This window comes from Erithacus rubecula, assembly GCF_903797595.1.
Source record: "Erithacus rubecula genome assembly, chromosome: 5".
Taxonomy (NCBI): Eukaryota; Metazoa; Chordata; class Aves; order Passeriformes; family Muscicapidae; genus Erithacus; species Erithacus rubecula.
Window position 1 is genome coordinate 51,622,683 of NC_136687.1, and position 27,423 is coordinate 51,650,105.

The 27,423-nt window shown below is 39.6% G+C and overlaps 1 protein-coding gene across 1 annotated transcript in view; it reads right to left on the reverse strand.

The window, feature by feature from the left end:
- Nucleotides 1–27,423, reverse strand: part of CCSER1 (coiled-coil serine rich protein 1) — a 375,259-nt gene that overhangs the window by 300,088 nt on the left and 47,748 nt on the right. The gene's annotated exons all lie outside the window — the stretch shown is intronic.

Genomic DNA, 27,423 nt, shown 5'->3' on the forward strand with positions numbered 1-27,423 from the left:
TTTGTTGCATAGACATTACTGAAGACTTCTAGCATTTCAAAGCAATACTCAATAGCCAGCACTAAAAATTGAGCAGACATGGCTTAAAATATTCTACAGACTAAATATACAATTTTATATATAGTATGGCTCAACAATATCATATACTGTTACACTGGGTAATGGTAAGAAAAATCTAAATGCCAAAAGACATACAAATGTATCACCCAAACATCCTTGTTTTTTAAGTTCTTATAATCTGGAAACGTTCTTAAAAGATAGTTGATTTGTCATGATCTGAGTAGAAAAAAAAATCATTATTTTGTTATTTCCAAACACTCAGATTTCTGCGCGAAAGAAGAGGATTCAAATTTTCCAATCTTCATGCAACTTTCAGTTGGATTTTAATTACTTTGCGTGCTTCTGCTAAAGGCTGTATGTATCACTTTGCAGTACAGAAAATTATGGCATTGCAGTCCAGCCAAAATACGCAACACCAAAAATTCTTCCTAAAGAACTGCAAGTTCAAGGAATTTACTGTCAAAACATGGGATCACATTTCTAGATTTGAACTCTTAATGTTTCCTTTGAATACTTCTCCAAAATCGTCTCACAGCTTATTTGCTTATAATTACCTAATTTTTAATGTATCTTGAAATTAGTGAGAAGTGCTTCCATGCACAGGCACTTGGCATTTTTTTATAAATATTTAAGCAAAACTTATTTTGATCAGCACCATAGATGTACTGGAAGAATATTAATCTTTACGAAATACATAGTCCTATTTCCTTTTTCTTCTCATTATAATAAACTATCACTGTGAAAGACAGGACCACAGAGAGAGAGCAATAAAAATATATAATATATCATCATAAGAACACAAAAGGCTGTAGGAATTATGCCCCAATGGAACTTCATGAGCTGCTGGTGTTCAGCATGTCAAAATATACTCCAAGTCATTTGGCTAGTCAATGTTTTTCATGTCAAGTGCAAAAACTAATTCATCTAATGAGCAATTTGTGTTATGTGGCTGCAGCAAGTATCTGTGAGCAATACATATATTTACATAGTGTTTACATAACATATATATAAATGGACACAGAATATTTAAGTATTTATAAAACTACATATATGCTACATAACTGTGAAAGAAGGGGTAACAACTAAGTTTGAAGACTGTTTCTGACTAGAGACTGCACTGCACTTTTCTGCTGTTAACATTTTTATTTTAAATGCTAATACAGCTCTACTCTGAACATGCAGTGCCAAGCACTACCATTCACAAGCACCAGGAATCAATAAGCAATTCTGTAGTTAGGATGAGAAAAACAGCTTGGGAATAGTCACTAATTGCTAGAAGTCACTGGTGATCTCTGATGGCAAACTAAAGCCTGACCTAGACAATTCCAGGTTCTGTGATTGAAACCCCAATTTGAATTCAGACTAACTGGGGCAAAACTGGCAATATAGGACCACACAGAGTTACCAGAATAACTTTACATCCACCAGTGAACTGAAGCACAGCCAGCTTTGCATTTCACTGACAGGTACGAAAGTTTGCATTTAGACCACTGTAAGAGCAACTGCAGGGGGGACAGTGCAGACAAGCCGAGGCCCTGGGAGCTCCCACAGGAGCTGGTGTTATCCCAGCTTGTTCACCTGTCCACAACTCTGCCTACTGAAAATGGGCTTCTCAAAGCCACATGAAACTCTCTTTATCCTTCCCCTTCACGCTTCTCTGGCTTCTTTAACCACTTCAACACCCTAACTCTGTTGTGGTGTCCTTGCTATGAATCTCTACCTGCAGGCTCATTGGTATGTATGGATAAGGACATTCACAGAAGATTTTTCAAGATTGTGAGAGTCCTTCCCTGTATTTTAAGGAGAGATCATAATTGGTGAAAAGAAAGACTTCAGAATGCAGTTCTATAATAGCAGATGAACAAGGTATTTTTTAAAACACATTAAACCGCTATAGACATTTTATGGCTGCATAAAATAATTGATGCCACAGTTCTCTCTCCTGCCCACATCTCAAATTGTCACTTCACTTAAGAATAAGCCATCCTACTTTATAACTACAAAATTTTCCAAGCTGACAGCAGAAGGAAGCAGAAAACTGAGCAAAAAGCACACTCTAACTTGCACTGGGAATATCAAGACTGTGTCTAATAACAAAAGACTATTCCTGAGGATTGACCCTGAATAAATATAGCATTGGCCTTCCAGGTGGTAATAAATTTTTAATAGAATACATTGCCTCTAATAGCAGGTAACAAAATAGCATTTATTCAGTTGATTTCACTTTTCCTGCCTCTTGAAGGAAGACAAATTGTCAGCATTCCTCTTATTGTTTAAGCAGCAGAAATCCTCACCCATAAAATATGAACAAAATATACTGTTCTTTCTAGGTCTACAACAATGATCAGAGAACATTTCTTAAAACACACACCATTGTGCAAATATACATGTATATATGCATGCCCATGTGCATACACTGTTCAAATGTTGTGACTGTTCTACTAATATTTTAATATTAATAATTTAATAGAATTATGTATCATTTACACACAGGCACTTTGCACTATTAAACATCTGAAGTTTACACTTTGGCACTTAGCACTAAGTTAAAATGACAACTTTTTCTACTTGCAACACAAGGGAAAATAAGTATTTCAAGACAGCAATACTTTCAGATACTAATGAAATCTAGTCTCCATTAACTTTTTGGCTTACAGCAGAGGAGTTATGAACTGCCATGAATGTCCTATTACAATTAATATAGGAGGTGTTTCCTTTCAGTCTCCACATTTAACATGAGTATTTGTACTTACAACTTCACAGCAGTAACCCTGACAGAGTGAAATGCACTCCAGCTACATCTTCTCCACAAAACCATTAATTTTCTTTACCTAACATCTTTGTCCCTACTGGCATCATTCTTCAAATCTTCATCACAGGTAAAAGAAAACAGCAGAGAAAGACACCTTTGTTTAGAACAAAATATATTAGCACATAATAAGAATACTCAAGGAAACAGTCACACTATTCTGTATGGAGGTTTGAATCTTAATCAAATACACAACCCTTACTTTGTAATACTTTCAAATCCTAAAACCCAGTTACTGTTGAAACTGTAGTGTTCACTCAGTGCTGCAAAAGATGGAAAATTTTTGCTTTTTATGGAATGGATTTTTGATGCATACTTTTGCAGCTGGCATTACACAAAACAGAATTTGATATGACAGAAAATGAGTAAGCTGCTTTGAAAACAACTGCAGTCAGAGTAATAATGGATTATTTCAGAATCGTCCCTTTCTCAAGAGCTTGGCCACATCTCAGTTTCTGAGCTCCTGTGCTCAGACCAACAAGAAACTAAGTGTGAGCAACATATTTTCTCTCTTAATAGAAATATGAAAAGTTAATCAGATGTAAATAGCTTTATTTCATGTTGGTCTGCACCAAGACATTGCAAAATGAAAATTAATCTCAAAAATACCTTCATATCACATATTTAATTGCCAAAGAAAAATCAGAAAGTCAAGATTTTTATACTTTGGCCTTATTCTTTCCCCACAGGACATCTCTGGAGGAACCATCCAGCTGATCTTGTAATATCAGGCCTTTATCTTACCTACATAAGTTGTCTGACTATAAAAACCACAAAGGGTAAAAATAATACAAGCACCTGTGTATTGTATATATGATTGTAAGACAAACTGCTCAACTTTAAGACAGTGAATGTAATAACAGGGAAAAACCACAAGTGTTAAAACAGGAAAAATTGTCAAAATAAAAAAAAAAGAAAAAAGCAGTACTTTTTATTTCAGCTTCTGCCTACCAGCTAGTGCCAGAACTCAGTGCTTCTGGTTTTGAACCCCAGCAGATGGAGCTATGGATCTACTTTCTCAATAACTGCAAATATGAAAAAGCAACAGTCTGTGCCTTTTACATTCCTCATTGCCTTTGAGGCAAAATTTAGGAATGAAAATTATCTGTGAACTTAACCATTATCATAACTACATGTACATACCAAAAGATAATATATGTTTATTCAACACTGCAGTGTATAGGGGAGTCCAAACACTCCCTTCATAAATAAACCAACCTGCTACTACCTCTCAACAGTTTCTGAATAAAGCTTTCCTAAAGAGCTTCTCCTCAAAGATGCACTTCCTAGAAATATTAAACAGCACCTTCCACACAAAAAAAAAAAAAAAAAAAAAAAAAAAAAAAAAAAAAAAAAAAAAAAAAAAACCCTGAATGAGCTATTAAAGTTTAAACTGGGAGATGGCATGACACATAGCTGAGAGGCCTCAAACCTTAGAGCAAAGAATCAATAATCATCTGGAAGATTTTTAAGCTTCACTCATAATTTAAGGATGATGATCCATTTTCTTTATTGCTTAGAATTGGGAACTGTACCACAAAGCAACAGACACAGGACTAAGATGTGCATTTTACACAGCAAACATCCCACCTCCATCCCTCACATGAGCAATACAATGCAGCAGGAGGCAAGGACCACCTCAGACACAGCCTATAGACCAGCTGGCTCCAACCTTACACAGAAATTAAATTTGCCCCAGGATACTACAAATACCTACAAAACTACATGAAAATAAATATTTTTCATTGTTGGTGAGTCAACTGAAATCCTGATGGAGCCAATACACTTTAGCAGTCTTTTAGTCTATGCAGTGACAACATAGCCTATGGCTCCCACCCAAATTCTTAAGCTTCCATCACTTGGATTCCAACACACTGTATTGTCCTCAGCATTTAAGCATTACTGTCTTCAATACAGTTCCAATTCTGTTCTAATATTATTAGAACAGTATGTTTGTGACTTGGTTTTACCTGCACAGCTCCCAGAGGTCACTATGTGTGATCAAGCCTGTCCAGGAGGACAACATCCGAGTCTAAAAAAGGCATTAAATGTCAGTTTACATTTAAAACAAAAGCAAACAAACACCAGATAAATACTCAGGGGTTTAGTGGTTGCTAAGGACAATGTAACTGAATTAATAGGATCTTACTGAAAACACCAGCAAAGCCAAATGCCTGAACAACAGAAGGCACAAGCTAGGAAAGGGGGGGACTATGATCCTGAAACAATCTGGGTTAGCAAATTAAATAAGTGCACTGCTTTTAATATGTAACAGCTCTACTTGTTTTTGTGAATAGCACTCTTCCCTCTTCCTTCCTTGTGCATGTAACCCTTAGAGTGTGGTTCAGAGCTACAGAATGTGTTCTATAGAACACAGTCATAATACAGTGAAATTTTATCAGCACCTGCCACATCCACACCTGCTTTGAGGTCAGTTTTTCTGAACAGTTTGTATAAAAAAAAAGAAGAGCACCTAACAAAGGCCTTTAAAAGTTATGTTATGTGTACACATGCACACACGTACAATTCCACACCCTTATTCCCTTCTGTACTGAAAAACTAATTGGGAAAAAAATGCTTTTATGTACTTAGGAACAGTCTTTATATATCTGGGGAAAAAAAACAAACGAACAAGAACACAGAATCCAAACACTGAGTAACCCTAAGGCAAGAGATGAGATTCCTTTCAGCTTCCTGCATTCTGCAATCCAGTCCTATCTTTATTTTCAAATACTCCTCTGCTTTCAGGAAATGAAAAAGGAAACCAGCAGATAGATTTGCAATGAAGAAGTCTGAAGCCACATAAATATATCAAAAGCCTATCTCCCAGTTTGACTGGTCTTGCACCAGTGGAAGACAGTGATTTCATGTATCCATAACTGCTACTCCCAGTGTTGTGATTAAATTAGAAGTGTGACAATCATTCAAAGATGACAACTGTAGGTAAGTTATCCATGTATCTTCTTTTAACTTGAAATTAGTCAGAAGGCAAACATTAGCATCAGACAAGTTACACACAACTCATTCCATCATTTATTATCACTGGGAATGTAAATTTATCCCACCTGTACCATGTGAACTGTGAATATACTAAAGGAGAACCAGGGTAACTGAATTTTAGAAACCTAGAGGCCACAGTTCTCTCACATTTGAACAAACCCTTAATTCAAACGTCTCTGTATCACTCACACACAGCAAAGTTTATCTCAAAGCACTTCAGTATAATATACAAAATAACAGAAGTGAATAAATTTTACTGTTAGACTTCACACACATCCAGCAGCCAGTTGCTCTTCAATAAGAGCTAGAATAAGCTACCAGCAAAAAACTGATTGTGTGAAGAAGATAAACAATTAACTTTCACCCATTCAACAATCAGACATAAGAAAGGTCAGAAATGGGGTAAGGACCATACCACAGTGCAGAAGCAGTCACATTCATGTTCTGGTGTGTTGTACTGCTTTTCTAACAGAGGAGAAACTGCACCCCTCTCACCTCTGTCACTCATCTGGATTCTGGAGAAGTGTACAATGCATTTCCTATAGCATCTAATATTCATAATATGTAACAGTTTAATTAAAAACTGTTACAAGTATAAGTAATAACCTGGAAATGCAAGCATCAAAGAGCACAAGCTTGCTTTGTGATTCAAATGCCATGGTATCAAGTCCCCCAATTAACTCTCTCAAATAGGCTGGCATGCAATGAATTATTCACTTCTAACTAGTGAAGTGGACTTACACAGGTCCCTCAGTACATATGAAATAATATCCATGAAGTGACAAAGAGAAATGGACTGATTTGGGGATATCTTGGATGGACAGAGATAGCATTCTGGGAGCTGGGAAGGATTCAATAGGATCAAATATCATCCTTCCTCCCTCATACCTTTCTTTCTCTCACCCCCATTCTTGATGCCCACAATTGTGTTTTTATAGTGCTTAGAGACAGCAGAAAAGCATGTTCAAATAATATTTAAGGAAAATAATTATATTTGGGCTTGACACTAAATATTAGTATTTAGTCATAAACGTCTGTGTTCATATATAGAAAGCAATTTGACTTCTGGATGTGCTTTACTTTAACTAAAGGGGAAAAGAAACCTACAGACAAATCAAGGGTATTTTTTTTCTTTCATGCATGAAAAATAAGTGTAAGATGCCTTCCAGAACACACTGAAAAACAGCAGATTTAGCATTTGCCTCAGCCCAGAACATAAAGAGGAGACTTCTTGCCAGCCATTTGCTCTGGAATTCAAGTGGAACAGATCACTATTGCACAAGGCAGTTGGTATTCTCACGAGGAAAATACCAGGAATAACACAGCCCTAGCTCTGTGCTGCTCAGTAGATAGAATTTGCTGGTAGAGTGAAGCAAAGCACCAATATTGGCTACTACTCCCACAGCCATTCAAAGCATCTCTATCAGCACTGCCTCCTCCTCCCTCATCCACCCAAAAAACACCACAAAAACAAGAACACATCAAAAAAAAAAACAAACCAAACAGCTTCCTGAAAATATTCTGCTCTCTCACAAGACTACAAGACATCATAAGGGTCTCTAAAGCATAATCCATTTGATTTGCACAGTTAGTAGTCCATTCAAGTTCAGCTTTAATGTGCTCTTTCTAAAATCTGTGTCTCTTGCTCACTTCAAGCAACCTCACAACTGTCTCAGCACTGTGCAGTCCCAGCAGAGCTGCAAGTCTTTGTTCAGTGCTCTCTCTCTATTCCTCTTACCTTCCTGAATCACAGCTCCAATGTCAGCAACAATTTACTTTTTATGATAAAGCTTTCTGCACATTTCCCAGTCTGGCTCCTTTTCAGTCTCAAGTGCCTCTGCTGTGTGTATGGCAACCACAGTGACAACAAGAGTTGAGGTCATTTATTACCTCTGTCACTGGTTCAATATGTGACCTTAACTGCATTTGAAAGGACCAAATCCTCATCTACTGTAAATTCAACAGGCTCCAATGAAGTAAATCATGCTGATTTAAACCATTTGGCCTTTCATCCTTATAAGCCTCAATCACCCCATCCTCAATTCTCCATCAACTCTTTTAAGAGCAACACTTGGATGTGCATGATCCAATCACTCCCAGCACAGAGACTCATAATTTAAGTAGATGGAAGCAGTTTTCTCCCTTTTTTTTTTAATTTTTTTTGCTGACCAAGAACAGAATCCCTTACTGGATTACAATGAAAATTAATAAAACGCGAGCAAATGCATCATGCAGTTCTGAAGAGCCATACACCTGTGCTCCATTCCAGCTTCTCCCTTTGTGTCTGCTTACAGCTGTGTTAAAAACAGAGCAGAGACAGACATACCCATGGTTTACCTCACATCCTCACAGTCAAAAAGGCAGGGTGCTAAAATCTCTTACAAGGGATCCACTGTCCTTATGTCCCATTGAAGTAAATAGGACCACTCATGTCTTGATAGAAGTATGTGCTTTTGAGTGAAAGGATTTTAAAAATACAACATAAGTGTAGCTATTAATACTCATTAAATAAACTGTGAAAACTTTGCCTAACACTACGCAATTTAATTTACAGAATGATGTTTGATTAATAAAAAGGCAATTGTAGTATATCACTGTTGCAGCTGTTGACTGCATTACCACAAAATAATGTAACAGCAATGCTCTTTTGCAAATTCCTCTAAGCTCAACAGAAAAGAACAATTCCCAACTTAAGCCTTGAAAGAAATCTGGAGATGCAAAACTGGTAACACTCAGAATGAGGATTCAGATCAACAGAAAACCAGGCAAGCTACTCAAAGCTTACTAAAAACAATGAAAGATAACCACATGATTCCTCTTCCCTGTAGTTTTTACCACACATCAGATGTGTGCCTCATGGGGATGAATATTAAATACATTCATAATTACCATCCTCAATATTGTGTAATTTCATTATTTTAATAGCAAACTATCTGCTTACATTTATTTATATGCTAATGTACTCCACTGGACGCTACTTTTAAGAATAATACATTTTTAGGAATCAATCATATTGCATTTAGAACTAAATCATGACACTTATATTCCACCTAAGACTTCCATGAATCTTAGCAAAGACTCAGGCAAGATCCCTTTCCTTATACTGAAATTATAATTATTTCTAGGTTAAATTTATCACACTCATTTCTACCTGCATTCTTGCTAATAAAAACAATGAAAGAGAAGGACATTCCAGACAACTCAATATATTCATATACTCAAATTCTAATTTGTTAATGTCAAGTTGTTAATCAAACATTAAAATACAGTGGCTCACATTTCTGCAGCACTGAGTATAGCACACTTTAAGATAACCAAGTGCCACAGTAATACCTGGAGCCACGTGCACAAGTTTAGACACTGTAAAGACCTGCATTTTGTTCTGAAAACTGAAGGTTAACAAAGACTAAGCATAAAACAGAGCCAACTAAGCAAGCATAGAAAGAAATAAAAGAAATCATTGAAAACTCAGAGCTGCCTAAAGAGAAGAAAACCATCATGGAAGTTACTAGGAACTCCAGAAAAAATGAACACCTAATTTACTTTGTTTCTCTGGATTTAAGAGCCAAATTATCCTGCACTTCACAGCTTGTAGTCACAACTCAACAAAAACTTCCCTTAATGCTAGTATTCAACCCCAAGTCTAACACAGAGAAGTCCATAACCCCACATTTCCATTTATCCCAGGTGTTACATAAATATCCGGGTGTTAAGTGGAAGAGTAAAGGTCACTGAAGCCATCAGCTGTGTTACCCCTACTTAGCAGTGACCTGCTCTGTGACCAAGGGACCCATAAGAAACTATCCCACTCATGAGAATTACAATACCAGGAATAAATAAAATACCAAGAATAAATAAAATACGTATTTTAACTTCCAATAGGTTTAGCTTTTAGAGTCCTTAGATATGCAATTTTTTACTGTACCTTCCTGGATGTCTCTGGTGTGCTTTGTTACTGTTAACCACTGCATAGCTTTAATCAGAATCTATCATTATGTCCAAGCTGGTATCATTTGCTCCCCTTTATCACCAAATATAACTCTCAAAGCTAGTCTGATTTCCTGAAACATCAGGGACATTAAGTGCCAGCATTTCTACAGAGTGGGTGCTTTATGCCAGTCCTGGAAGTCCAATCAAATAATTAACTTCTTATCAGGGTGCAATCCATTTGTCTTCTGCCTCCGGGTTGGAATAACAGAATGCAGAGATAACTACATCATGCCTAGATGCTGGGCAGAAAGACAAACTGCTATTTCTTTACAACACGTTCCCTCATGTCTAAGCAACACAAACCTGTAGTCAACATTTTGTCTCCAACAATTTTAGCATATACAAGAGACACAATTACATAGAAACAGAACTTTGGTGAGGAAGGATGCTAATAGCAACGAAGAAATTATGGCAGAAATAACCTGTAATGCTAATTCAGAGTAAGCCTTTTGTAGATCTGTCTCCCAACAGGAGAGATGCCTTTGGAGATACACAACTGCTCAGAAACTCAAGGAAGAAATTCAACTCGTCTCTTAACCTAGAGAGAAGACACATGCCTAGAACAAAGAGTTAAAGAAAAGATGGCAGAAATGCAAAATATCTTTTAAAAGAAGTTAATAAGAGACAAAAATTGAAAAGAAGTTTGGTGATAAAACCATGTCTCAATGAGGAAGAGTCATCCCAATTTATTTTTTAATTCCATTAAAAGATAAATCACAGTATCTGACTTACTGCATAATAACATTCTCTCAGGGCCAAACTCAGAAAAAGGATCTTTTAAACAAGCACACTACAAGGTTCAGTTCTTCTTGTACTAACTCATAGACATTAACCAACCCAGTTCTGCCAAGCACTTAAGCACATGCTTGACTTTCAGAATAATCTCACCCCTATTCAGTAAAACACTTAAAAGCATACACTTCTTCTGAAACATAAGTGATCCCATTGACTTCAAATGGGACATTACCACAATGCTGAGTGCTTTGCTGGATCAGTGCACAAAGACATAATTTAGCCCCCTTCACTGGATGAATTGGACATCCTGTGTCTTGCCATTCCATAATAAAAGACCAAAAACAAGTAAAGCAAACCTTAAAGGGTCAAATTAACTACGCAGTAACTGTAACCCAAATTGTCCTCTTCTCAATGCTTTTGATGGTTATTGTGAAAGCTGAAATGAATTCTCAATATATTTTATACACCAAGAACAAATGAATGTGTTATTTTCTCAAATTTATGCACTAGTCTAATTTCTATGCAGGCCCAATAAAAAGATCTAAGAAATGCAAAATCAAGATACCATATGGTTCTCAGTTCCAAAAATCAGAGACATAAGAGCAGATTTCACACACTACTGTGTGAACACAAAACTCAGATTAAAAGACAGATAAATACAGCAGGTCTCCAGTCTTGAATGCATTAAAGAGGTGTCAAAAAACAAGTATGGGTATTTCCCAATTATCTCAATAAGTAAACAGTTTGCACAGTAATTGTTTAAAGGCTAATATCATCAGGTTTTAAAAAATTTATTCAGAAGGACATATTAGTTCATTTCTGCATGTATACTTACCAGTCACCAACATTTGTATATCCCTGACCTCTGATGCTACACAAATCTGAAATTCCGCTGATTTAGTTATGTTCTTTTGAGAAAAGTGAAATGAGCGGTTTTCACATATTTCACCTACTTTAGAAGAACTGGGTGAGTCTGAACAAAGTTTCAGGGGAGAGATATCAGTAAACAGGAGGGAAAATTCAGAAAATTAGGTCATGCAATCTCAGTTACTACATCAGCACTCAAAACTGTGTAATTACAAGCCCACAGCTAAAAGTTTCGGACAGCTTTAAGGTTATAGGTCATGACAGCATCTAGTCATGACTTACTCCATCACACCTAAGCTATTCAGTATTGAATACCAATAGAACTGCCACACTCCTAAAGTTTCCAGTCTCACAGCTGTTGCAAAAGCTGCATGTAATTCAAGACCCATCTTTCTCCATGGTCTTCAATGATCAGATAACAAAACTCACTCCTGGCAATAAATATTATTCCTACTGCAACTGGTTTTACAAAGACTGGCCTTTCCCATTCTAAAGGCTTGCTTTGACATAGCAAATAATTTTAGCTGTTTCTGGTTAGGTATATCTGTTGACAGTGAAAAATGTTAGCCAGAAAGCTTTAGTGCACCTGAAAGAGAAGCCAACAAATGATTCCTCACAGTCAGTAACTCCGTGTCCTGGACACCACTAACCAGTCATGTCCCTCAAGGTGTGTACTAGGAGCAGTGTTACTGAGTATCTTCATCAATAACAAGGACAGTGAAAGCAAGACACCAAGAACAGCTCTGAAGTAGAAGTTTGTAGGTTTAAATTGAACACAAAGAAGAAATTTTTTGTGAGGAGAGTAGTGAGACACTGGAACAAGTCACTCAAAAAATGCTCATCCCTGCAAGTGCTGAAGACCAAGATAGGCTGGGCTTTGAGCAACATGGGTTAGTGGAAAGTATTCCTGCCCATGGCAGTGGGGCTGGAACAAGGTGATATTTAAAGGACCCTTCCAACCCAAACCATTCTATGAGTCTGACCAACCACCAAAGCTGCAGTGTTGAAAGGCACCTAAAAGCTGTCAACTGAATAAAGCCTGATATTATAACACTCTAAAGCAAGAGAACTTGTACACATAATAACAAATGTAAATTCCAGGTGCACCTCAAAGGTGTCTCAGAACTCATTTTGGGATGTGTGGTGCTGGAGAAGTCCCTTAATGAGAAATATAAAAAATAAGCCTGCACCACAATTCAGATTCTGCACACCAGGAGGGAAAACATCCTCTGTTTAGAGCTGGTTAACACAGCTGCTGAACCAGGCCCTCCTACACTGCAGCACATGTGAAAATGTATTCCCAAAACACAGCCTTTACTCTTTTGCAAGTGATTACAGAAACATCTATTGGTCACCATATATTCTAATTCTCACATCTGCCTTGATCTTCTTATTTGTTACATAATGAAGCTTTCAAACTGGAACCAACAAGTAAGTTAAGGGACTTTCAAGCCACTGATATTACCAATGTCTATAAATGAGAACTCTTGTTCTTACACAAAATGAGCAACAGTGAGCTTTTTTGCATACTTGCTCTCCTTCTATTTTCATGAACTTATTTTCCAAAAATGGTACATGTTCCTTAATTATTCTTCTTCAGGGAAAAAAAAAAAAAAAAAAAAAAAAAAAAAAAAAAAAAAAGACAAAATTATCTAACCAAAAACACACTGCTAATTGCTAAACACAAACAAGGAATGTTCTGCAAGAAGATGAGACTGCAACCAAAATTCAAAAGAGCAAAATCTCCTGAATTCCAACAGCAGTAGTAAGATTAAGCAATCTTACTTTGAAAACATAAACCATGTTTGGAACCCTGGTAGAGTACACCCACTTGTTATTCTTGTGAGGATTTACATAGATGGCATATGCAGATAGCCAAAACACAGATAACATAAACGAGGAGCTGTCTAGAAGTTTCACCAGAATGGTGAGTATATTAATACTTAACCTAGTGGCTCTTGTTAGACAACAGGCAGTCACTTTGCACTTGTAAATGTCACATTTAAGCAAGCATGCTGCTGGCAGACTCTCCCTGCACACTGTAAAAACACTGCTAGCAAAATGACACACAGAGATGGAGTTCAAGTCCACAGAGGGGTTGTAATCAGGAGTAATGAAGGAAAAGTCTGTTCCTGGACAGCAAACTGCCAGATTCACAGCCATCAAACCAACCTTCTGCTTTAGCAGTAGACATTTTGCATGAATGTTACAGAACTTAAAAGGTATTACCAAGAAATTGAATTAGTGACAGCACTGAGCCAACCACCAGCTTGGATGAGATATTCCAAAACATCTGATGCACAGTAGTTTTAACTAGTCAGTCCTGCTGAGATCTTTTGAAAAAAATCTCAACTCTGTGCAAAGGGACAAAGAGGACTTCTAAAAATCTACTGTATCAGACTACAGCTTACACAGACAATAGCAAAAAGATGCACAAGCTTCTTGAGATAATTTCCCAGAGTTTTATGTTCAATGTCTTTATGTTCATTGATGACAGACAATGACAACAGAAAATCTCCCTCATTTTCTTCTGTCAAGAACATATGTCCCAAAGGCAAGTACCACATGCAGGAGATGTCTAAGAAATGAGGCAATAATCTTCCAGCATCTGACAGCGACCAGATAGTGCAACTTAAGAGTAAAACACTGAACAGAAATTGTCTTTTCTTAAAAAAAAAAAAAAAATGCTGCAACAAGAAGCTTCAATATAGGTTTTCTACTTCAATTGGTGACAAAAATATCTTGTCCTTTAAAAAAAAAAAAAAAGGAGCTTCTTATTTCAGAAGCCATCTATTTTGATTAGATAAATGCTTGTAGGCTGTCTCAGTTACTCTATTTCTTTAATCACACCCACATTTAAGAAAATATGGTAAACACTTCAATAAGCTTCCAACTCAAACACGAAAAATCTGAACAAGCAAAGATGAAGGAATGAAATTTAAATGACAGTATAGAAACTAGTTATTTTGTGATAGTAGAAAGTTTTCTAGTATGGTTCTAAATTTATCTGAAAAATAGGGATTGTACATTACATAGACTTCTGATGAAAGTCAGTTGAAATTGTTTTTCTTTCTCCTCTGCCTTGACTCGAGATACTGTAGGTATTTTTCAACTTTTTTTGTTAGCCACAGCCTCTTTCTTCATGCTAATATCAAGTTTTTTACTCATCATTTATAATTCAAATGAGGATTTCTTAAGACTTGCAGCCAAGCAAAAGGCTTAACCAAATAAAGGAAATCTGGTGAGCACAATTCTTAGACTTAATTTTCCTATATGTATTCACCAAGTACCCCAAGGAAATGGAGTATCACTACTATCCTTTGAGTCTTCCCTTGATGATTTCTGCCACTTCCTACCAAATCTACTGTGCAGATCAGTCCCTGAGGAATTCCAAAGTGTCCCATCAGACATACTTCTAAAGGGTTTGTCTACTTTGCTTATTTAATGCCCAATTATCAAATCAATTTGTAAAAATTACTGTAGTTGTTTTACAGGAGTGAAATTTTAATTTTTTATTAATGTTTTTGAAAGATCATGTATCGTATCTGTGGCTCTCTGTGTTCAATCCAGCTGCAAAGTGGATGGAGTTCTTTAATTTCCATCCTGTGTGGAAAATTACACTGTGGCTATATTACTTTTCCCTTAATGATATCAATAAGATTAACACCTCTGCTTTAGACCTAAATTCCCATCACAAAGGGCAGAGATTGAAGTCGCTATTACCTCTTCAGGTCATTACTGCTCTAATAGTTATGTCAAGGGTTACAATATTTTTTGGTTGTGAGCCAAAGGCTGCTCTGTAAAATATTACAATGCATTCTCTTTTAGTTTCTTTTTTGGATCCTATCACAAACTATTTCAGAAGACACAGACAGCAGAAAAATAGATGGAGCTTCAGTAAACTCCAACAACAGCCTCACAAATCATAAACACACAATTCTTCATCCTGCTGAAATAGTATATATATTTATTCTCTCAGATTGCTATGGTCAGGTTCAATTTCTCTCTTAGATTTACCTCTGATTTAAAGCAATAGGGTAGGCTTTTCTCACGTCCAGACTCCTGTTGACTGCTTTTGTGATGCATCTCATCCTTGACTCAGCTCTCTGAGCTCTTCACAGCCAAAGTCAGGTAAAATGTCAGGTATGACACGCACAAGTCAGGGCAGACAGACAGCTGTCTCCATGGCCACTCTTCCCCAGCAGCCTCGTGCCGTGCCACCTGGCCATGCTCACATAGGATGTGCCTCCCTGGAGCAGCAAGGCCCGGACACAGGGAGCCAGTCCTCCTGAGCCCAGCTGGCTGTCACCCGCAGCTCCTGGCAGGTGGCCTGCTGGAGCAGCTCGGCAGGGCTTGGCTCATCTCTGCCTCTGCCAGGACAGCCAGGAGACACTCGAGAGCGCCGAGTGATGGGGCTGGGGCTCGGCCAGGCGGCCACGAGCCAGGACCCGCCACAGCCTTGGGCCAGCAACACAGGGCAAGGGCTGAGAGGAACATGGAGGAACAGCTTGGGCAGGCACCAAAGCACCTCTGCCTCCTCCCCAGCCCCTCACCCGGTCGGTCTCAGCTGCTGCAGAGGATACCAAGATAGGCTGACAAAAAAAGGGGAACAAGACAGAGGCTGCCTGAAGTCTTTCCCATATGATCTGCTGCCTGGGACAGCCCAGCCAGGCCTGAGTTTCTCCAAGAGGGGCCAAACCCAGACAGAGAGGGCTCAGCCCCTGGAGACCACGCTGCCTCTGCATTTCGCTCCCTTCCTTGTGCCTCCCATGAGATGGGCAGACATCCTCAGCCTCTCCAGGAACATGCTGCCAGAGTGATTGCTTCTGTGACAACTATGAGGTTCAGCATACTGGCTTCAGGAAAACCCTGACTTGATGAAGAGTTCTGCTCCAAAATCCATAGTCACGATGAAGAGGTAGCTTGGGCACCTGCGCCATTGCCTCCCTGCAGGGAGACATTCTCCACAGACAAAAAAAAAAAAAAATTTAAAAAAAAGTGGAAAGACTTAGAAGAGAGACACTTATCGACTTGAAATACATTTGAAATACATTTAAGCAAGACTTGGGGTAGGGGGCAGGACATCACAGGCAAGGTCTATAGCAGGTACTACAACTGTGTCTTCAACTTCTAGCCAATTTAAGTATTATTAGAAATCAAGGCAGGGATGTGGGACCCCATCACTGAGACTCTCCACTACGGATAAGGAAAACTCCCTCTGCTCAAGACAGAAGACACACAAGTTATAACCACAGGGTACCCTATGGTTTTACCTGTGAGACCACAGAGAAGATGTGATGGAAGATCTACATTAACCCTAGAGACATAGGTACATGAATTGCACAGAAAAATCACAAATGGGAGTTCCTTCAGGGAAACTGGTGCTGCTCTAGTCTGCACTGGGCAATTTCCAAGGCAGAGAGGTAAAGCTGACTTTATTCTTCCATCCTATGGAAAGGAATTCTAAACTTATTTCTACAATCCTTCCAATGAAGGATTCTATGATGGGTATTAGAGGGGTCTTGCCTCCAGCCAAGAGGGTATGACAGACAACTGGATTTACTGGACTGCGTGAATCCAGTGGCTTGGAACTTCAGAAACACAGGAGTACAAGGCTCTAGCAGATACCAGTACAAAGGGTACCCTGAGGGTATTAACTATGCAGCAGGCTGCTGTATAGCTGTTTTGGAGACAAAGGAAATTAAACAGCTGTCCATCTTGCCTGGTCTCTCAAGGACCTTCCTCTCATGGGATTACTGAAGGTGGAAGAACCACAGGCACTGATCACTACTTTAACAGTGTACCAGCAGCAATATCACATCAACCAAAACTCCATGCTTCTCATCCATAAATTGAGTCACCAGTTGGATCACCAAGAATCATTAGTAGGAACTGCTCACCCTTTAACAGTCCTATAAGGCCAGTGGGAAAGCCTAATGGAGAATAGTGATGAACAGTAGATTATTGTGACATGACTGAAATCAACCTGGTGCTATACCAGACACACTTCAACACAAACTGGAGTCAAAGGCAGCCCTGCAGTGTACCAAAACTGGTACCACTAATGTATTTTTCTCAATCCCTTTGGCAAAAGAGCTGGCTTGCACTTGGAGGAGAGCCCAGTATACCAGGAATCCCCCACCCCTGGGGGAGGGACACAGCCTCTACCATCTGCCACGGACTGATCCAGACTGGAACAAGGAGAAGCTCAGGAACACCTGCAGTAAACTGATGACACCATTGTGTGGGTTAATACAGCAGAGGAAGCTTTTGAGAAACAGAAAAAATACATCAAATTTTTCTGAAAGCTGTTTTTTTGCCATTAAACAAAATAAGATCAAGGAATCTGCACAAGAATAAAGTGGTAAGACAGAGTTTGTTAGATCCCAGTGGGTGTGATCAACAAAATCATATTTGCAAATCCATCAGTTAGTAAGAAACACACACAAGCTCTTAGGCATTGTAGGTTTCTGGAGAATACACATTTCAAATGACTGTCTCATTGCCAGCTCTCTCTATCAAGTGACGCAGAAGAACAACAATTTCACATGGGGCTCTGAGCAACAAAGCCTTAAAAGAAATCAAACAGGTGACAGTTCATGCAGCAGCCTGCAGACCAGTCTTGACAGGACAAGTTGTAAAAAACTATACCAAACAGTCAGCATAAGCAACCTTCCTGGAGCCTGGGGCAGAAAGCACCAGGGGAGCCTTGAGTACAGCAGCTAGGGATTTGGGGTCAGGAACACAGGATCTGAGGCATGCTATACTCCAAATGAAGAAATACTGCCCAAAAAACTGTTTTGAGCTTTGTTAACTGTATTGTGCTAATAAGGAAAGCAAAGTACTTAAGTTTATGAAAGCAGGTTACTCCAGCTAAAAAGATGGGACACCACTTCACAAAAAAAATTACTTTCAAGGCAAGCAATTTCATACTACATGTAAAGAGCTGAAAACCTTCAAATCTGAAGCCTAGGGGCTTGTTGGTTTTTTGGTTTTTTTTTCCAATCAAATAAAGTGGTTTAGTCTCAGAAGAAAAGATAGGAAAGAAAAAGAGATGTGTTTCAGAGCCACAGCTATCTGACTGTCTTGCAAAAATGTAGAGCAAGAAAAAGTCAACAGGTGCCTGTCATAAAGCTACAGAATAACCTGAGCTGGAAAGAATCCATAACAATCATGGGTCCAACTCGTGGTCTGCACAGGAAAACGTCAAGAATCACACCATGTGTCTTTAGCAGAGAGGAAAGTTAATGACAGAGCAACTTTCTCACCCTCACAACAACATCATTTTAAACAAAACAGACCCTCATTAAATTGCATTCTTTTCTAGTTAAGCCTCTGCAGGGCCAGGACTTCACATTTGCACCTAATGGAAAGTCACTTATACCAGCAACACATTGCTTGTATATTTCTCATACTTTTAACTCCTCAAGGGACATCAGAGAGGTTGGATAAGGGGAAAAAATAACAACCTTTCAAGAAGAAAAAAACCATCCTTCTTTGGATGCAGCTGTATACAACTGCAGAAAAACAGAGGTTGTGAAGAACAGATCCCTTAATTTTGATGAATCTTACAACTGGAGAAGTCAAAAATGAGGTCAGAATCCCTAGAGGCAGTTTTATGAAAAACCAGAGGAAAAAAAAAAAAAAAAAAACAACAAGCTAAGAGTATGGTATTTCCTTTGGAAAAGATATGGAATGGTGTCAGGAACTACAACAAAATAAGTGTGACTTTAGGTAGCTGCTCCTTCAGCTCCATTAAAAGAAGCAAGAGCAAGCCCAACTGATGAGATGTGCTGAATGCTAAACTTAATGACTGTTTTCATAGAGAAAATAATATTCAGGCTTCACCATGAGAACTACAGTCCATACCCCAGGAAAGTACAGAATATTACTGCAACTAACTCACTCTGTTTTGATCACTCATCCAGGTTGTCAAGAAATATCACTGAACAAGGGAAAGATTTTTTTCTTTTATTTTACCCTCAGAAGCCACTTTGAATAGCACAGTGACCCAATAAGGCAAAATAATTCAAGAATCTACAAATAAATCTATTACAAGTTTGTCTGCATTCAAAACACCTGCCATTTGTCCCCATTTACTGCACTCTTTGTAACTTCATGCATAACAAAGAAATAAGTCCTCAGCCTTGAATCATCCTCAATTAGATAAGGGATAGAGATCAAACATCTACCTGCAAAACTACTACCAAGAAAAGATCTGACAATTATTGATTGACTTAAGCAGAATTAAAGGGGGGTGGAACAGGTCATGAACTTTTAATGAACTGTAAATAAACTGTAGAAAAAGACAACACTTTGTAGGGAACAGATCAAGTTTCACACTTGACAAAACTGCTAAAAAAGCTTTTACAGTTAAAAAATAGTCAATGCAAACAAAGTGTTTTGCTTTCCTTACAGCTTTGCTGCTATTTTCAAAAACTTACGAACCAAAGTCCCATAAGACTACACGCCTCTCTAGCAAAGGGCAATTCAAGAAGGATACAAGATCATCAGTTTTCCAATGAAGGAAATATTATACACACTATATTTATATATTTCTACACATTACTTTTATATTGGATATTTTTTCCAATAAACTGTAAGGCTGAATTGAACAAAGGAAGTTAATCAATACATTCCTCAGGAGGCTGTAAAGGTTAACACACTAGTCACAACAAATAATGCAAGATCTCTCTTAAAGAACATTACCAGACAGAAACAACTTTAACTGACACTTTTAAAAATATATTCTATTACAGCCAGTCAATCCCCTTCACTTCCCAAAGCAAGGCCATTTTTAGTGAACTTCTAATTCAGATTATATTCTACTTCAAGCATGAGCTGATCTATCAAAACTTACAGTGGAAACATATTATTTTCCCCTGGTTTAATTATCTTGCACCTTGGTCTGACATAATTTTATACTCACCTTCCATGGTATTAGAAAGCAAGCTCCTTCTACCAGTATAGAATACTAGAATTAACATCCAGTTCCTAAAATTCCCTTTTTAAATGAAATATAAAGTATTCAAAAGGGGTAAAGACAGAGAGGAGACAATGTCTTTGAGCACTGCCTTCAAGGTGGCACTTTGTCATTTACCAGATGCCATGCCCTTGGCAGCTCCCCATCGGCCCTGCAGCTGTGGCTGTCTTGACAGAGGCATCAGTCTTCAAGGCACCAGTGATGCCTCCTGCATTTCTGTGGTGCCTGCTGTGATCTTGGGGAAGCCACCTAATCATCCAAGCATTAAAATGGATAATGCTTTCAGGGTTATTGGAGATAGATAAAGAAATGTCTACATAAGAGTTCTAATATCTTAAAGTGGCAAGACTTTCTGAAACAAATAGGCACTGCAAAGTGAGGACAAATTGCAACTAAAAGAAGCTGCCTTAGAAAGATTAATCATTCATTATTTTAGCATTATCCCAAACGTTTAAATGGGAAAGTTCCATCGCTAAATGTTAGACTGTACATCTGCTGCTTGCTGGGAACATATGGTGCAATTGTAATGGGAAGTGCTGTCTAAGGAAACAGAGCACTTCATTTGGAAGCACTTGCATTGTTCATCATCCTTCACCAATCACATACAAGTTGCTCTGCTATTCATAAAATCATAGAATGGGTTAAAGGAGACTAAGTATAATCTAGTTCCAACTCTCTGCCATGGACCAGGACACCTTCCACTAGACCAGGATTCTCAGAGCCCCACCCAGCCTGCCTTTAACACTTCCAGGGATGGGGTATCCACAACTGCTCCAGACAACCTGCTGCAGTGCCTCAACCTTCACATTGAAGAATTTCTTCCTAATATCTAATTCAAGGCTACTCTCTTTCAGTTACCCCTTGTCCTACCCCTACAGGCCCTTGGACAAAGTCCCTCTCTGGCTTTCTTGTAGGTCCCTTGCAGGATATTGGAAGATGTTAAATCATCTTGCCAGAGCCTTCTCTTCTCCAGCCTGAGCAACCCCAACTCACTCAGCCTGAGCAGGAGAGGTGCTCCAGCCCCTGATCACCTTTGGACATGCTGTAACAGGACAAGGTCCTTTCTGTGTTTGAGGCCACAGAGCTGATGCAGCACAGCAGGTGGGGGTCTCACCAGAGCAGAGGCAGAATCCTCTCCCTCATCCTGCTGGTTGCACCCTTTGAGATGAAGTCCAGGATACAAGTGGACTGCAAGCATACATTGATAGCTCATGTCCAACCTGACATGCACCAGTGCCCCAAAATCTTGATTTTCATGGCTGCTCTCCATATTCCACTCACTGCATATCAGGACACATGTTTGCACAGCCCTGTATTATGTATCTATTTTTTTTTTTTCCTTTTTAGATACATAGCTAGGACACAAAGTCACTCAACAAATGAAATAATTCAAAAGTAAAGCATCTCTTACCTCAGTCAGGCTAAACTCCAGAGAAAATTTCTGTTAGATTAACCAATTTAAAATGTACAAGCAAGTGCAAAATATTTCATATTTACTTGAACTTCTTATTACTCCAGTTCTGGATCACCACCCACTCTTCACCAAGCAAAACACTCCTGTGTGTATCTGAGCAGATGAATTGCCTAATTGGATACAAAAGAAAGTGGGAATATTGGACACCTCAGATTAGTCCTACTGTCTTTCATCTGCTTTCAATAGATAGAAGGGATATTCAGCATATTACTGAAGACTTTTTCTAAGACTTCTTAGTAAAAGAAGCAGTATGTTTTCTTTACATTCCTACAAAAGAATTGCAAAATACAGGTTTTCCTCTTATTCAGCTTTGACAAATTAGCAGTCTGAATTTGCCAAGCACGGGGATTTGGCATTCCACACTTTATTGAATGAGGAAGTCATTAACAGATCAAAGCTCAAATGCTGGTGAGCATAAAGTTATTTGCATTCTTGTACAAATACTTCCCAGGCATGCAGTGCTCACTCCTGGCTGATTTGAGGATTATCAAGGAAATATTTGCAATATTCAGGCCAATGAGTTACATTAACCATTATGGTCTCATTTTCATGGATCCTGACTGCACCTTTAAGAGTCTCCGTTTATAAGGAGGATCTGAAGAAAATTACAAACAAATATGCTGACACACCCATGAAATGGAGAAAACAGCTAATGGCTCAGACTTTAAACTTTGCTCAGGAGGATGGCTGTTTGAACACCAGGAACAAAACTCATAGAAATTGTAAACAGAAAATAAAAGGAAAGTGAGGTTTGGGCACATAGTAACTAAAAATGGAGGTGGAGCCAAACTATCAAAAGTATTATTTAAGAAACACGCGAGATAGGCATGAATAGACAAGTCTGATTGTACTGAAAATGTAATTACAGTTCTTCAATAGGAGAAAGTACTACAGATAGCACATTACTGCCCAACACAAAACTTTTAGTCCACAAAAAACAAAGTATTCTTGGGAATAGCCACACCAAAGATACTGGCAAAAAAAAAATCCAGAAGCTTAATGCCAGCCAATATTAAGCTATTGTACATATATGTACTAGCAACACATGAATCTGTTCTTTAACCCAAACCAGCTGAAGTTACATGGAAGGAGCAAATCATCAAGTGCTAACCCTGCCCTGACCACCCAGTTCACATGAGTCATCTGCAATTACTAAAGCTGTTGTGAAAGAATAAATTTGTTTGAAAGAAGAACTCTTGCTCTGCCTTATTCTCTTTAGTCTAGTAGCTCATTTTGTGTCATTCTGAGCTGGGGACATCAGCACAAGGCTGGCCCTGGTCTGGCCCTGACACCTGTCCATGGCTTCAGCAGAACTCTCTCACACTATGCCCAGGGACCTGCTCAAAAATTCCCCAACTTCAACCTGTAACATCTGAAAAACCTCCAAAAGCTTCCCAAGTGAACAGCCAAAACAACAACTATAATCCTCAAGCTCTGCCAAACAAAAATGACCAAAGAGCACATCTGCATTCCTCTGCATTTTCCAAACCTGAGAATACCAGGCAGCACAGTGAGGCCATAAATGCAGAAGGTGCTGTACCAAGGCAAAAGCAATGCCTCAAGAAACAAATTCCAGGGCAATGTGCACTGTGTACAGGTGACAGCAGCGTAACATAACGTTACCTTTTTACTCAACTTTTTACTCAACTAAGACCATTTAATAGTTCCAAAAGTTACTGTTGCCAGACAAGTGAAAGGCAATGTTGAACGAGAGAAGAAAAGGCTAGTAAGGCTGGCCAGGAATACTTACTTGAGTCCTTCCCCCATTTAGGAATGAGCTATACAGGAGTGCAGTACCTAAGAGGAAGCATTTCCAAAGCAAAAACTAAAAGAGTAGCTGGAAACAATTCACTGATGCTCTCTTTCAGGCTATACAAATTACTTTGTGTCTTTGAGGGAGATAGAATTACTTGAGAGAAATAAAAACCCAAAGACAAGCTCCTATTCTGATAACCTCCATTTAAACTGTATGGGAAAATACAAATAGAATTTTTTTTATTAATTTGCTCAATAAATAGTAAATTCAACTTCTGAGAATATATTTCCCCCTTCCCACTGTGAAGGAGGAGGAAACATTTATTGTCCTGAGAAATGTCTGAGCATAACAGGCCAGGTGCAGTGATGGCCCAAAATTGTGAAGAGCTTCAATGTCCCCAGGAGAGCATGGCAACAGCTGTGCCACAAGAACGTGACATCTCACATCAGCTGAAATGACATCAACCTGACAGGATTCAGCTACAATGGTCCTTTGAAGCTTCACCTGTAAACACAGCACACAGCTCACAATCAGAACTGCCCAAGGCACAACAGGTCCCACAATAACAGAATGCACAATTCATACTGAGTTATACAAGGAAGGACAGACTATACCAAATTATACCCTGCTTGCCCATCTACCCACATCATTTCATGTTAATGTGTTATTGCATCACTGGCACTTCAAAATCTGGAGAAGCTCTGTTTTGTGGCCAGGATTTACTGGACTCCATCTGAAACAGATGTTCATTGTCCATTATCACAAAGGCCTGTGCGCTAAGAAGGTGACAAAAGAAGTAGGTTTCTGCAACATCTTCATTTAATGTTGGTTTTATCAGTAAGCTGCAAACAGCACCCATCACACTACCAAAACCATCAACACAGAACAAACAAAAACAGTAAGAAAACTGCACAGGACTTGTCTTAGTGGTTGTAGGGCACAGCATAGCTGTCACTTTGTCTCTTTCTGAACTGTTATTTTGGTGGCATTCATATTAAAGCACGAGAAATGACTGCTATCAAATTGTGCAGACACCCACAGTCCCTAGCACCAAAAACCAAAACCAATACTGCTACTTAGGTTAGCAAGAAGGAACTGCATACTGAGCCCCTGGGCCAGACTCCAGGGTAACCACTGCTTTCCCACAGGTTTTTATAACAGAATAAATATGGGTGTGAGTCAAAGGCAGCTTACAGATACTTCAGAGTGAGAGGAATGTTACATTTGTCTTTACAAACAAACTGTAGATCTGTTGGTAGGTAAAGTTAGCACCTATAGATAAAAGAAACAATGAGAGGGATTACACTGATTGATGAATGGAAAAAGAGATTTGCCTTTACAAACAAACTGTAGGTTTGCTGGTAAATAAAATTGGGTAACAGAAGATGAAAGAAGCAGCGGGGAGGGGGAAAACTGAATTCTACAAGAATTAAAAATTAAAAGGGAGGGTTATACATTAGAGGGGAATGTCAGGTGTCAGGCGTTCCGGGAAGTCTGTGCCTCTCGAGTACCTCAGCCAATGGGGAAAGAGAGAGGGAAAAGCGGCCGGGAAAATAGGATAAAAAGGGAGGCTGCGTCCTCCAAAAATTTGAGAGATCCCAGGGGAATGCCCCATGGCCTCTCCCTTTATTCGAATAAAGCAAAAAGGACTCCTCTGTCTCCTTTTTGGACATAAACCTCTGGTGTTTGTGGGTTAATTTCCCTTACAACTTGGGGGCTCGTGTCCGGGATATTTCCACCGTCCGGGGCAGCAGGCAGCGGTGGAGCTGAAGGCGCGCCTCACCCAGTTTCGGTGATCAGCTCCCCCGGGTGCCGGCTGGCACTGGGCGATCGATTGGGTTCCCGAGACTGTCCAGGAGACAGACGAGTGGCGGACCAGGGGGGTCCGTGAAGAGTCCGCAGGGAAGGACCACTGAAAATCTCACCGGTGAGTAAAGTGGGATCCTCGGGGAAGCAAACCTGGGAGGGCGCCCATGGAGGGCAGCACAGGTGAAACGGGGAACCCATGGAAGGTAGCACAGGTACACCTGGGAGGGCGCCCATGGAGGGCAGCACAGGTGAAACGGGGAACCCATGGAGGGTTGGAAGGGTGAAGCCAGGAAAAATATTGTTATTTTGTGTGGCCAGAGTATAAGTTGTCAAAGGGGCTTATAAGGCCATGTTATATAGATGCCCTGGGGGGGCAATACGGGAAATCGAGAAGGGATCTCGATAGTCCATGCCCTGAGGGGCAAAAAGGGGAGTTGAGAGAGGGTCTCGACAGCGGCGGATGGATGGAGAGTGTTTGTGTGTTGGAAGAGAATTGAGGAGGAGTGTGTGATAGGTATGGGTGTGGCAATGAGCGGCAGGTCCGAGCACGGAGCTGTGGGACCAGGAACACGGGCTGGGGGCTGTGGGGCTTCCGGGGCTCAGCGCGGGGCTGTGCCTGACCCCGCCATCCCCGGGCAGGGCCAGCAGTGTCCACTGGCCCCCGTGAGGCTCGGGGTGCCCCGGCCCCGTAAGGTTTGGGGTGCCCAGCCGCCTGCGATGCTGCGGGCCGTGCTCGCTGGGAGCATCGGTGGGGGAGGAGCTGTGTTTGCACTGTGACAGGACACAAACTGACTCTGGTATACCGTGTGTGATAAAGAAAGGGAGAACGAGAATAAAGGAATATATGGGAAATGCAGATTGTACGTGAAGAGATTAGGATTCTGTTTTAAGGATTTTGTGAGTTTTGCTGGAAAATACAAGTAATACAGGGAAAGGCATGGGAATTTGCTAAATGTGTGGGAGGGGTTTAAAAAGCATGAGTTTCTGATTGCTCCTCATTGTGACTGTAATTTACTGGGAAGAGATTTGATGACTAGAATGGGAAAGCAAATTAGTTTTGTGAAAAGTAACAAGAGTAAAAAAAAAAAAAAAAAAAAAAAAAAAAAAAAAAGATGTAACACAGAGTCTGTGTTACTGTCTGTAATATCTTTATGTTAAATGTCTGGTAAGATTTATGCTGAAATGCAGCTGCAGAGATATACGAAGTTTGTTTAGGCAAGCTTTGCAGAAAATATTAAGAGTTTACTCCACCCTCAGGAGTTAAGCTGTTGCAATATGTAGATGATTTGCTGTTATAGGGGGAGCAGAAAGAGGTGGTTGAGGAGAGAGTCAGATATTTGGGACACCTTCTGACTGAGGAGTTGCAGTGTGTTAGTCCAGAAGGAGTGCAGGGGATTTTTGCCCCAGACTGACAAGGAGTTGCGGAAATTTTTGGAGTTGGTGGGGGACGGCGGAGCTTGGATCGAGGATTTTTCTGTTGTGGCTAGACCTTTGTGTAACTTTTTAACCCAGAGCGGTCCTGGTGTTGTGATGTGGACACCAGAAGTGGAGCAGTGCTTTGGAAAATTGAGGGATGGATTAGTTGGTGCTCTGGTCTTGGCTCTTCTGGACGCAGAAAAGGAATTTCAACTACATGTGGGTGTTGAGCTGGGCATGCTAAAGGAATTTTCGTGTAAGAGAATAAGGAACGCAGAAGCCTGTCGCCTGTTTTTCTGAGTTGTTAACCCAGTGGCCAGAGGCTGGCTCCATTGTCTGCAGAAACTGTGACCACAGCTCTGATAGGGGCTGACAAGGGGAGGGTATGTGATTGTAAAAAGTTTAGCACCAGATTAAAGCTTTGTTAACTGAGAGAGTCTCTATGTGGATGACGAGTGTTCGATTATTACAATATGAATCTTGTTTAATGGAACAGGAGGATTTAGAATTTAAAAATGGGGAAA